The following is a 14,157-nucleotide window of genomic DNA, read 5'->3' on the forward strand; positions in this document are numbered from 1 at the left end:
GCCTTCAACGAGATGGATTGACATGGTGGCTGCGATGATGAGCTCAAGTATAGCAGGGATTGTGGGGCTGGAGCGGGATTGGGCAGTGTTTCGTTCTGCTGTGCATGGGGAAACGACTCGATGGCACTTAACAACAACAACAACAACATCACTACAGAAGTAGATTGCCCCATCTTCCTTCCGAGGAGTGGCTACAATAGTAGGCTCAAATATAGTAATGATTGATAGGATGGTGCAGGACTGGGCAGTGTTTCGTTCTGTTGTACTTGGGGTTGCTGTGAGTCAGAAAGGAGCTCTGATGGCGTGGTGCTTAAGGCATTTGACTGCTAACCAGAAGACTAGCAGTTCAAACCCCCCAGCCATGCCTTGGAAGGAAGATTGGGCAATCTACTTCCGTAGTGATACTGCCTTGGAACCCTAAGGAGGGGTCGCTATGAGTCGGATCCAAATCCACGGTAGTGAGTGAGTAAGTGAGTGGGTGGAGCAAAGGGTTAATGTGCTTGGCTGCTAATCAAAAGCTAGTAATTTTAGCCCGCCCACAGGCTTTTAAGAAGACAGGCCTGACCATCTACTTCTGAAAAGTCAGCCATTGAGATCCTGTGGTGCACAGTTCTGCTCTGACCCACAGGGGGCAGCCATGAATCAGAGCTGACTCAATGATAGCCGGTTTTCACTGATTCTAGTAGACTCGGGCTCAAGCAGGCAGCAACATTTTCAATTCTGAATGATGGTTACATAAAGATTTGAAAATAGTAAGTTTCCTGGCAGAAAACCAACCTTAATAAGTGTTTGCAACAGAAAAAGCCAATTAGAAAATTTGATAATGTTTTCTTTCCAAAGAGTAACTTTTAGTTTAACTGCTGAGAAGACATTAAGATTTCATAAGTTTAGTTCTGTGGTGGGAAATTTAAGATTGTGAATGGAAGCACAGTGTGTGAATGGGCACTAAAGCTCTCTTATTAAGGACAACAACTTCTTGGGTTAAAAAAGAACAAAATAAAATAAAACTTTCACACCCAGCTTTATTGAATTGGCATTTAAGCAGAGAATAATTTATGATTTTGTTACTTAGAATCTTCGTACTTGCCTTTCTCAGCAGTGATACTGTGCTGTCAGAAGTGAAAGAGCTGCAGTGTTAACTCCAGACTTATAAAGAACTACAACACTGCCAGTTAATTCAATTGTTCCGTATGTTCCCTTTTCATTTGGTTTACTTTAGAAAACCAGATTGCATTTCTCCCTGGAGGTTAAGTTGGTAGCAAAATGAATAAAGGCAACATTGTTTTTCCTGTAGTAAGTTTCAAAAGAGTCCCATGGCTATTCCTCCAAGCAAATCCAAGCTATGTGAGGCCTGACATTCATACAATTTGGGGGAGTCTTTTTAATAAAAAAGGAAATAAAAATATCTTACTCTTTAAAACCCACAGCAGTCAGCTCTCTCCTAAGGCCCTGGAAGTGGCCCTCAAGCTTAAACTTCATTTGTTTCCCACATATCCACCTCTGACTTTTCCTAATGTTGGTTACCAGATTCTGAGTTGTTCTTCCAGCATTTGAATATGGGTAGCCTGGTATAAAACAACTTAAATATGTTTCTTTTTCTAACAATTCTTACTTTAGAGATAATGTGCATGTAAAATAATAAAATGTGAACCCAAAAGCAAGTGTTTAACTGTTGGCTATGAATTGATGCTGTACTGCCATCTGTTGTCTACCCAAAGAATTATTTGTGCCTTCTACAGTTGACTGCTAACCGGAAGGCTGGTGGTTCAAACACACCAGCCTCTCCTCGGAAGGAAGGTTGGGCAATCTACTTCCATAATGACACAGTCTCAGAAACTCAAGAAGGGGTTGCTATGAGTCGGATCCAACTCCACGGCAGTGAGTTTAGTTTTGGTTTTACTGAGCCTCGGAGTTGTGATTTGAAAGTTGCCCATCTGCCCTGAATTATTTCGTCAAGAGAGCTTAAAACATCAGATAACAGAACACAATGTTTCCTGGCTACTAAGGAAGGGAGGAAACTTCGTAGACACAGCATGAAGAGTAGTTTGCCACAACTGCTAAATGGTAGTAGGCTACCATGTACTGAGCAACCTCTCTCCTGCTAACATTAGATTGCACACACACACACAATCAGGTAACTCTAGACCTGTAAAGGTCCCTAGTGATTACCTGGTGTGTCCCCTCATTTCACAGTTAAAGAAATCTTGGCCCTGAGAAACCCACGTGACTGACAGAGGTGCCTGGTAATTACAGGTGTGCATAGAAGGAAGGTTGGACAATCTACTTCTGTAGTGATACTGCCTCGGAAACCCAAGGAGGGGTCGCTATGAATCGGGTCCGACTCGATGGCAAATAACAACAACAACAACAACATGGAACTGGAGGCCAGGCATCTTGTGTGGAGAGCTCACAAAGAGGCATCTAATGACAGCGTGTGGAAAGAACTATGTAAACCTCCACAACAAATAATTAATCAATACCCTTCGGGAAACAAACGGTTTCTTTTGGCTTTATAAAATGAAATTTTCTTTCAGAAGCAATACTGTCTGAATAAGAGATAAAATATAGCAACAGTATGCACACACAATTCTAGACCAAACCAGCCTGACTATTAGCTTTGTGATCTTGAGCTAGTGACTTAACTTCTCTAAGCCTCAGTTTCCACATCTGCAAAATGGGGGTAATAATAGATTGTCATAAGGATTAAATGAGTTAATTTAACCCCTTAAGGCACATACTAAGTGCTCAATAAGCATCGTCTATTATAATTATGCATATAAATGGCAGTTAACATTTCCCAAACAATAACTTACTAGGCATTATGTAAGGAGCTCTGGTAATGCAATGGTTAAAGTGTTCAGCTGCTAACTGAAAGGTCAGGTGTTCAAACCCACCAGCAACTCAGCAGGAGAAGACACCTGGCAATCTGCTCCCATAAAGATGACAGGCTTGGGAACTCTATGGGACAGTTCTATCCTGTTCTATGGGGTTGCTATACACTCGACAGCATACAACAGGCACGTGGATGGTACTCTGAACCAGTGTATTTGTCAGGATCAAATATGAAATGATACAGAAATGAGAAAGTTAGAGTTGGAAGACACTTTAAAGGTCATCTAGTAATCCAATCATCTTGCTTTACAGAGGAGTTCACTGTGCAAGGTCGACCTGACTCCTAGGTCAGAGACTAATTTCCAATTCTCTGTGGATTAGTTACATATCCCCAAATTCACAGTTGGGTGAGGAAATTAATAAAATTCTCTACGCTTATTTAAGTTTTAAAAATCCAAAACAGCCTCAAGAGTTTTAGCTACATAAAGAATACTACATTTAGGTGAGTACATGTTGTTGTTGTTACGTGCCATCAAGTTAGACCTAACTCATAGCGACCCCTCCTTGGGTTTCCAAGGCAGTATCACTGCGGAAGTAGATTGCCCCATCTTCCTTCCGGGAGTGGCTGGTGGGTTTGAACTGCCAGCCTTCTGGTTAGCAGTCAAGTGCCTTAGGCACTACGCTACCAGAGCTCATAGCTTCAGCAAATTATTAGTAGTATTTATCATAGAAACTCTGCCATCTACTGGTCACACAAGATCATCAAGCCATTCATCCTTTTTGGGAGTGTTTTTATAAAAAGAAACAGTAACATGTCCAGTCTGGTCAGCACCACTCCCTGACTGCCTCCATTTTCTCCAGCACCTTGATATTTTAAAAGGCAGCTGCGTATGATGGAAATATCCAAGTTTCCCTCATATCTGACCATTGGAAAGCTGATCATCTTCTCTCCAGCAAAAGCTGGGGACCTTTGCTCTCATACTTGCATTTTGTGAAATATAGGCTTCGAATGCTACAGCATTTGGGAAATTTAATGAAGCCATATGTCAGGACCAATGATGTGTAATTTTTGGTCACCTGGGACCCTTCCACATGATTAACATACTATGACCTCCATCGGGATAGATCCAGGTTGGGGCTCAACAACATTTGGCTTTATGAGTATTGGTCTCAAAGGAAGGCCAGATCTCATTCCAGGTAAGAACAAGAAAAAGAGACTGAGAACCAAAATAACTCAGGGAGTCACTGCCCAAAGACACAGGAGAATAAAGGGAAGAGGTCTGTGTCTCAGAAAGGGCTGAGGTTTATTAGAAGTCTTGTGTTTCATGCAAGATTGAACATGCTCTCACTTAGAGCAGCTGAGCACTTTTTCCCCCAACTTTTCTCTGTAACATTCAAGTTGGACTAGTTTAGTTTTCAGTTGTCAGATTATAAAGGAAAGCTGCTTTCTGATTGCTGGAATTTTCCTTTTAAAGCTGCTCGAATTTCTATAATCCAATGACAGAGAAGAGAAAATGTAGCTATTCTTTCAGTGGCATAAATAATCCCCAAAGAAAGACTGTCTCATGACCTTACTAAGCTCATCGATAACACGTTTAATAATTCAAGAGAGAATATTTTAAACTGCTATCCTTTGTAACACAAAGCAAAGTGAGTGATGGTTATACTATAATGGAGCAGGCAAGGAGAAGGAAACCAGGCAAAATATAACTATAAACACAAGGGTCAAAAAACCACCCTAACTCACCAGGGGCAACTCTGAGCAGTACTCTATAAGCCCTTCTGTTCCCACATCCCCAGGTGGCATCACACCTGCACACTACAAGATGCAGCCACATAAGAACAAAGACATTTTGTAGGGATGCTGAAAAGAGTGCTAGCTACTCTCTAACTTAATGTCCTCTCATCAGAAGCTAAAGGAGAAGTTTCATTCTTAAGTGTCAAGAAAGGCTTTTCTTTTCCTCACTTGATGTCTTTCAGACAATGTGAACCGTGTACCTGATCATGAACCAATTTAATAATTGTGTATAATTTTATGACAGTATGGTTCTGTGAAGTAATTGTGTTTCTGGTCTTGTCACATTGTTTCCTTTGCTTTTCTGATGTTTACCTGTATTATTAATTGGATGTAAAGTATTATATATAAATGCTTAGGAGGAGTATGTGATGGAGGGGCAGTTATAAATACATAGCTTTCTCCTCACTAGTATGACATGCATCTATGCTGTCCATTCCATTTCACTACCCTAATTCTGAACTTCATTCTCTCTCCACTTTAAAGACAACTCTAGTTTTTCTCTGCTGTCTAGTCTCTCCTTCATCCTCTAACCCATTCTAACTTCAGTACTATATTGGTTCAGTGCTGTTACAGGATAAATGATAAGTTCATAGTCTAGTGTTCAAGTTCTTCCATCTTCTGAATACAGTCTACCTTCTTCAAACATAGCTCCCTTATTCCATATTCTAGGCAACTTTGTTATAATTTACCATCATTGTAATCATTGATGACTCATTCTCTTAGAGAGTAAGCTCCTTAATAGGCTCATGTGTATGAGTCCTTGTGTTTCTGCCGTGGTATGTAACACAACATCTGTCACACCACAGGGTTTACTTGGTGTGTGAGCACACAGCCCATTCTGCGAAGATGGTTTGACTCATGGCTACAGCGGCAGCTTGCAGAGCCTGTTGCTGTTAATGACTGTTTCAAATAATGTCAATATAAAGCTTAGTTCAAAAGCACTTCCTTCTAACCACTATGGTTGCATGCTAGACTGGTCTGTCTGTTGTTGTTTTCCAGAAGTCTATTGTGATGTCACAACTTTGAAGTTGACTTTATAACACCTTTAATATGCATTATCTGCCTCCTTTGCTTATCATTTTCTCACCTTAGCTCACTAGTCCAAAAAGCCTCTGGTGCCAACAACAATTACTAAGAGTGTATGAAACCCTGGGATCCCTGAAGGACCTGACACCAACTTGTCTGCCCTAGTTAGTCCTTCCAGGCACTCAAAGAATTATCTTCATCAATCCTGAGCTTTGATAACACATGCATTGTTGCAAACATTATTACTTCATGCCATTTCTAGAAGCATTAAAGTTTCTACAGAAATTCTGTCAATTGTTCTTTACATACTTTTTTTTTTTTTTTTTTTTAGCATTTATTGTGTTTCCTGTCCTCACAAATGGGAGCTCTGGTAGCGTAGTGTCTAAGGTATTTGACTGCTAACCAGAAGGCTGGCAGTTCAAACCCACCAGCCACTCCTCAGAAGGAAGGTTGGGTGATCTACTTCCATAGTGACACCGCCATGGAAACCCAAGAAGAGGTCGCTATGAGTCAGATCTGACTTGACGGCAGTGGGTTTGGTGTTTAGTTTGGTATCCTCACAAATACCTCCTTTTCTTACAAGTCAGATATTCTCAAATTTCTCGCAGCTACAATTCATGGTTTTAAAAGCTTTGCTCAAAATTCTTACCATATAAACCAAAAATATACAAAACATTGTTGTCAAGTCAATTCAAACACATAGCTACCTTATAGGACAGAGAAGAATTGCCCCATAGCATTTCTAAGGCTGTCAATCTTTATGGAAGCAAACTGCCTCATCTTTCTCCTGCAGCGTGACTAGTAGGTTTGAACTGCTGACCATCTGGTTAGCAGCCAAGCACTTTAACCACTGTATCACCAGGGCTCCTTTGTTACCATATGGCAGTCTGCAAACTTATAAACTTAGAAGTGAAAACTGAGTCTTTAAATGATACTTATAAGACATCTAAAACATTCTCACATTTAAGGTGCTCATAATAAACAGGGTTGTTTTTTTTTATCACAATGTGAAATCAAATAAATTATTTTAAATTTGAAAGTTGGTCTCTATCTTTTTGTAGTTTTTCAAGGTGATTCTTATGGAAGCTAATTTTTATATTAATTTTCTTAACTATCAGTTTCATCATGTTCAACTTACTCAATTCTGAATACCTAGCAGCTGTTTGATAATTAATGTAAAATGATCAATAATTAGTGTATAGTTTCTTGAATCACATCTTCGGATTTCTCATCCACCTGCACCAGGTTGGTAGACTTCACAAGGGACCAGAGTTGCTTAAGTGCCTCCTAGATACGTCCTTTTACAGTTACTAGAAATGACTTTAGTTAGTGTCTTTAGCTGGGTTAATATTACAGAAGAAAATGCTAACTAAAGATCATTGCTAGCAAGAAGTAATAATGCAAAACATACTAGGGTCATATCAGGAACAGAAATTTGCTATCTGAGAACCGTACAGAGACAAAACAATACAAAAATACAAACCAACACTAAGCTAAGCCTAGGATAGACTGATATTTCTCTCCTCTGCTGTGATGAACTGAAATTCTCTGAGTTCATGAAGGCAAGAAGAAGTTAGGACTATGTCCCTACTCTCCATCTAGCATAGGAAAGTTGCCCTTACACACTGCTGATAAACCAAAAAAAGCTACACTGCTGGTAGCAGCTCTCAGTGTCACTTCAAATTTCTTAGCCAAAGAGTCCAGTCCTACTCTAACTTCATTTCTTTCCCTTCCCAAACTCTCTCAGTTTTGATCAGAGAGATTAGTTTGCCCTTCCCTTATATATAGCTTGCTTCATTATTTACATGTCTTTGCTTGAGTTTCCTGTTAGACTAATGTTTTCCTTTCCTCTTTGCAATTTTTAGTGATCAAATTCCATTAAGTCTAATTTCAAAATTCACTTCCTATAAGAATCTATGCTTTTCCATCCCTTACCTATCCAGTTGTTCTATAGAGAATCCTAATTTACAAAAGGGTTGTATTTCAGAGGTTTTTTTAATTTTTTTTTTAAGGCAATTGATTTATTATCCTAGAAATACAATATTATAAACAATGGCTTGATACTCAAGATAAGTCCCTACAAGTCAATTTCACATGACTAAAATATTGTACTATAGAGGTAAAAAAAGAAAAAGAAAAAATAATTAGAAACCATAGAATTGTTTTAATATTGATTAGAAGAAGAAGAAGAAAGTAATAAAACAGTCTAAGAAGTAGTATTTATTTTCCTGAGGTCCAGATTATTGTCTTTTTGGGAAATGGATTATTGAGAAAAATTAGGTTCAATTAGAAAGAGATGATGTTAGAGAAGTTTAGTTAGTTAGAGATTATAAAGGGACTTTTCAGAGTTTTTGTTGTTCTCAAATCTAGATTATTATTATTTCAGATTTCACACTGCAACTCATGGTTATCCTTTCCCTTTACAAATGTGTTATTACTGTTAGAAAGCTATTATTACTAGCTTTCTAAGCCATCAGCTGAGTGATGGATATTCACAGAGGAACGAAAGCAGAAACAAAAAATGTAAAGTATAAAGAAGAGGAAAGGAAGTGAGGGAAAAGGAGAGATTTTCTTTGGGTAAATGACCAAGACTAGAAAGACAAGAGGATCAGAACATAATCAGAATAAGGTGAGGATGTGTTCAGGAGGAAAGGAAATTCCCACATGTACAAATAAGGATAGCAGGGAACAGAAGAAAAGAGGCAGGGCAGCAGGTGGTCCTTCTCTGAGGGAAAAATCACTGTCCTGGTGGTGCAGTGCCTAAGACATGTGACTGCTAACCAGAAGGTTTATGGTTCAAACTTGCCAGCCACTCCACAAAGGAAGACTGGGCAAGCTACTTCCATAAAGATTTACTGCCTGGGAAACCCAAAATGGGTCGCTATGAGTTGGAACTGACTCGATGGCAATGAATTTGGTTGTTTGTTTCCCCCACACACACACACACACACACACTTCCCCAGGTAAGGTTGCCATCAGCAGTGGACAGGCTCAGGAGTACAGGTCCTTGTACATTCATTATACATAAAGGACTAACCCCTACCCCCCACCAAAATAAAAAAAACAACTCACTGCCGTGGAGTCGGTTCCGACTCATAGCGACTCCTCTTTGGGTTTCCAAGGTGGTATCTCTATGGAAATAGACTGCTCATTCTTTCTTCTGAGGAGTGGTGGGTAGGATTGAACCACCAGCCTTCTAGTTAGCAGTCAAATGCCTTAGGCACTATGCCACCACAGGACTAAAGGATGTGCAAAATGCACATGAGTGACAGAAAGTGGTTCTGAACTAGGTTCAGCACCTTGGAATACCATTTTTTGTAGGTCAAAACCAGTCAAACATGGCGATTTCATATGATTCAATGTAGTATTATTTTGTAACTGTTCATATTAGGTTTTTGTGAACACATGTCCTTTCCTCAATTCAATTATAGGCTTTTGAGAGTTAAGAACCACATCATCTCCTATCCCTGTAACTTGTAGTAAGTGAGTATGAAATCCCCACCCCTGGTCAGGGAATGATATCAAATAAGTTTTTTTCTGGTGGAATTGGTTGAATGAGAAGCAAGGCTTCCAGTACTAAATGCTGAGTCACTAGACCACAAAGTATTCTGTCTCAAGAAAATATTTATTTTGTTCAACAGGATTTTAAATTGGGGAGTGTTATCTCTCATCAGGTAGAATGAGGACTTGTGAGTCAACAAGCTCTAAGTACCCAGGAGATCTTTATTTCTGCACTGTAGACGAAGCTGGCACTTGCGCAATATTTGGCTGTGAAAATCAAGCACAGTCTAACAGAAAGAAAGAACAACTGTATTCATTTTCTTCACTTAAAAATGTTTTCATATTGCTATGATAATAAAAATTTTTAAATAGTACCAATAACTCAAAGGAGAAATATAATGGTACTAGATTTATAAACAGGAAAATGGTAGGACACATGAAAATGCTTCTGAACAAATGAAATGAAATTAAAAAATAAACCAAAAAGAAAAAATTCAAACCCCACAGGGTCTCCAAGGCTGTAAATCTTCATGGAAGCAGACTGCCACATCTTTGTGCCACAGAACAGCTTGCAGGTTCGAGCTGCCTATCTTTTGGCTAGCAGACAAGGGCTTTAACCACTGTGCTACCACGATCCTTGAAGAGACTATTATGATTCTATTTACCAAAAAACAAACTCACTGCCATCAAGTTAATTCTGACTCACAGTGACACTATAGGGCATAATCTTTATGGAAGTGGACTGCCTCATCTTTCTTCTGCAGAGTGCCTGGTGGGTTCAGTCCACTAAACTTTGGTTAGCAAGCAAATGCTTTAACCACTGCACCACCAGAACTCCTTTTCCCTCTATTTAGGAAATATTTGAAATGAAGTATATTTTTCTTATTGCCAAGTTACCACAATTACAACTCATGTATAGACTTAAAATATCAGAAAATTAATTTATATAATTTATATACCAGAGCTCCTGTAATATATACTTTAAAACGGGAACTCTAGTGGCATAGTGCCTAAGGCACTTGACTGCTAACCAGAAGGCTGGCGGTTCAAACCCATCAGCCACTCCTTGGAAGGAAGAATGGGCAGTCTACTTCCGTAGTGATGCCGCCTCAGAAACCCAAGGAGGGGTCGCTATGAGTCAGGTCCGACTCAACAGCAGTGGTTGTGTTTTTTGCGTATATTTTAAAACATATGGATTTACTATTTATCTGGTTAAAGGACTAGCCATAGGCAAAGAGATGGAATCTGATATTGGCCTCTTCTCCTATCTTTTCTCCTTCCTTCCCTTACTCTCACCTGCTAACCTAATTGCCCGAATGGTGACCCATGTGTGCCAGAATAGAACTGTCCTCCACGGGGTTTTCAATGGCTGAGTTTTCAGAAGTGGATCACCAGGACTTTCTTCTGAGCACTTCTGGATGGACTTGAATTTCCAACGTTTTGGTTGACAGCTGCATGCTAGCCACTTACACCACGCAGGGGCTCCTTCCCACCCTCAGCCCTCTGCCTTCTCTCCCTTTGCCTCTACACTATGGGTCCCAGCTTTTCTTGTGGTTCCTTATCAACCGTTAAACAGGAAGGGAGCGCTACTAAAATTAAGTAACATTAATTAATTAGCATTAGTCACATACTGCCTTACTCCTCTGAGGTGGATGTGATTTTAAAAGAAGACTTCAGGGAGAGGGCAAAGTTTAATGCAAAGATATGAAATAATGGGAATTTCTGGCATCAGCACCAATTCAGAGGAGGAGATATTTCTAAGGAAGTGGCCTTCCTCATATTGCAGGAAGTTCGGCACGTGCCTGCCTTTTCTGCAGAGCACTTTGCTCAGCCCTGAAAGAGAAGAAAGAGAAAGAAGAGATGCTGCACTTTGTCATCTTGGACACTCCCAAACCCCAAAAGTCCTAAGATGTAAAATGATGCTTTGTTGTTGTTGTTGTTGTTGTAAAATGTTGCTTTAGGTAATAAGAAACCCTGAAACAAAATCAAGAACAATAAGAGTAATGCGAAGCAATCTCTGAGTTAAAGAGAACTATATATCTCTATACTGCCTATTCCTTCAAATCCTAACAAAGTTACACCATACATCACAGCTAACTCGTGGTTGTTGAAAGAATTAAAAGTAAAAAGACCAAATCATATACATTTAGAAGAAAATACAGGATGGGAAATGACTTCCTAAGATTAAAAGCAATGGGCGAATAATATGATGCAATAATATGATCCAAAATTTTAAATTTCCATACATTAAAAAAAAATTAAAGGCAACAAAAAGAAAATAGTTTCAACAAAAATACCCAACAATTGGTTAAGAGGCATACTGAAGAAAGAGGCCATGAAATATAAAAAGAAAAATGCTAGCAAGATCAGTAAAATGGGCAAGGGAGATGAACAATTTTCAAAACAGGAAATAAGGGTTCATGAAAATATTTTTCCCAATCTTATTAGTAATCAAAATATGCAAATTAAAGTAACAGTAGTACAATTTAAAAATTTATATTGTTCAGTATTATGTTAATATACCTACATATACTCTGTAATTCTAATTCTAGGAAATGATTCTAAAGAAATAAAGAGCCATTTAAAGATTTATTTACAAAGAAGTTCATGGTGCTGTTATTTATAATAACAAAAGTTGCAAACAACTCAACCTACTCAGTTAATGATTAAAGATGGGTCATCCCATTATGGAATTTCATCTTGCCTTTAAATCATAGGGGTAAAGCATGTGGTAAAAGATGGTATTTGGTAAAAAAATGGTATGTTGAAAAGTAGAATAAAAAATTGTATGCCAATTATGTTAAATGTCCAAAAACATACTAAAAAGAAATGCAGGCTTCCCTCTCTATCCAAAAGTAACCTTTTGTAAGCAAAAAAGGTAAAAAGCAAAGAATTACCATTAATTTATTGGAAACAATTTTTGCATGTTACCAGACCCAAAATTTAACTTACCAAATCATACCAAATAACAGATAAAACCTAAAATAACACTAATACATTGTAAAAGGAGGAATAATATAATAAATATCATTATAAACAGAAGCCTACATACCCACTGCCATCGAGTTGGATCTGAGTCATAGTGACTCCTCCTTGGGTTTCTGAGGCAGTATCACTACAGAATTAGATTGCCCAACCTTTCTTCCAAGGAGTGACTGGTGGGTTTGAACCGCCAGCCTTCTGGTTAGCAGTCAAATGCCTTAAGCACTACGCTACCAGAGCTCCACAAGCCTATATAAATAGAAATAATTTATGTACAGTGTAGAGGAGCTTGGCAACACAGTGTTCGGGTGTGTGTTGCCGCTTTAATAGCCCACTGCAAAACAAACACTGAATGCTAGTTTTGCTTTTTGCCTTTTTTTTGTAAAAGTGAAAATCCTTGGATTTCTTTCAGTTATGAAAACAAGTACTAATGTAAGTCTTTCATAAAAGCAAAGTAGTGTAAAGTGAACTTTCAAAAAGTGAGGCATATCTGTATCCTAAAATGTTAGCAATGCTGATCTCTGGCTAGCTGGATTATGAGTGATTTATAGACTCTTCTATTTTTTTTTTTTTCCACAATTGGCATGCATTCTCTTATAACAAGAAAAATACTGAATAAAAAAGTTCTAAAACTCATTAATAGGCTCCTCAGGGACATCTAAATAAGGATTTCTGAGTGGCAGGGAAAGCTTGATGATTCTGGTAAACAAAATTAGATTTTCCCTTGCAGTGGAAGCTATTTCCATAACTTTCTTACATTCTTTTCCTTTTTTTCTTTTTAAAACTTTTTATTGTGATTTGGATGAACATCTATAGAGCAAGTTGGCTTTCCAGTCAACAGTTCACACACATTTTGTTTCGTGACGTCGATTGCAATCCCAGCAGTTAACAACCCTCCTCCATGTGGTTACCACTTCCCTTTGACCTTCTTTTCTATTCATTCCACCTTCTGAGCTTTATCCCTCGGCAAATGCTGCCCTTTTGAACTCTATGATTGATTGATCTAAGTAGTGTTTACCTCTGGCGTTATGGTTAACCTCATGTTGTTGTTGTTGTTGTTTGTTATGTGCCGTGGAGTTGGGCCCCGTCCTTGGGTTTCCAAGGAAGTATCACTACGGAAGTAGATTGCCCCATCTTCCTTCTGAGGAGTGGCTGGCGGGTTTGAACCACCAGCCTTCTGGTTAGCACTCAAGTGTCTTAGGCACTATGCTATCAGAGCTCCTATGGTTAACCTCATAGGTCTATCTAATGTTTGGCTGAAAGCTGAGCCACTGGAGTGAGTTTAGTTCCAGGCCCAAAGAGTGGCTAAAGGCCATAGTCTCAGGGGTTCCATCAGTTTCTATCAGACCAGTAAATCTGGTCTTTTTTTTTCTTTTATGATTTTGAGTTTTGTTCCATATTTTTTCCCCACTCTATTCAGGATCTCTGATTTTGATCCTTTTCAGAGTGGTTGGCAGCGGTAGTCAAGCACCATCTAGTTATTCTGGATTCAGGGTTGTGGAGGCTAAAGGATGGAATAGACTTTTTTTTTTTTAACATAATCTAATAAAGTGTCAATGCACCTGCCAGTCTCAATTTCTTTGGCCGATAATTCTCAACCTGGGTTTCGGAATTCCCCAGGATATTGTCAGTTATCTTATGAGAATGTTACAAATATTTCCCTTGATAGTTTCTAAGACACCATTTGTTTTAAAAATTTCTAAGGAAAAGAAAAAAAAAATTTGTTGGAAACTTTACTTCTGTTTTGACATTTGTCAAAGAATTAAAAGACAAACAATGAAAGTTAATTTCACCCAAATCTCACCAAAACAATAATATTTTTAAAGAAAAGGTAATTTTGTAGTAGTGGCAGCTAGACTGAGGCAAGGGCAAGAGGGCATAAAAGTTGAGAGAATGGAGAGGCGGGGCAAGATGGCAAACTAGGCAGAAGGATTGCACAGACCCTCTTCAACAAAGAAAAGGGAAACCAATTAACACAGACACAGAAGATAATCTTGGACCCCTGAACCTTGAAGGAA

The 14,157-nt window shown here is 38.7% G+C and overlaps 1 protein-coding gene across 1 annotated transcript in view; it reads right to left on the reverse strand.

The window, feature by feature from the left end:
* CRYBG1 (crystallin beta-gamma domain containing 1) overlaps positions 1 to 14,157 on the reverse strand; it is a 314,284-nt gene that overhangs the window by 186,643 nt on the left and 113,484 nt on the right. The window lies entirely within an intron of this gene.

The sequence above is a fragment of the Orycteropus afer genome, unplaced genomic scaffold (assembly GCF_000298275.1).
Source record: "Orycteropus afer afer isolate SDZICR_OR568_19922 unplaced genomic scaffold, OryAfe1.0 scaffold00072, whole genome shotgun sequence".
NCBI lineage: Eukaryota > Metazoa > Chordata > Mammalia > Tubulidentata > Orycteropodidae > Orycteropus > Orycteropus afer.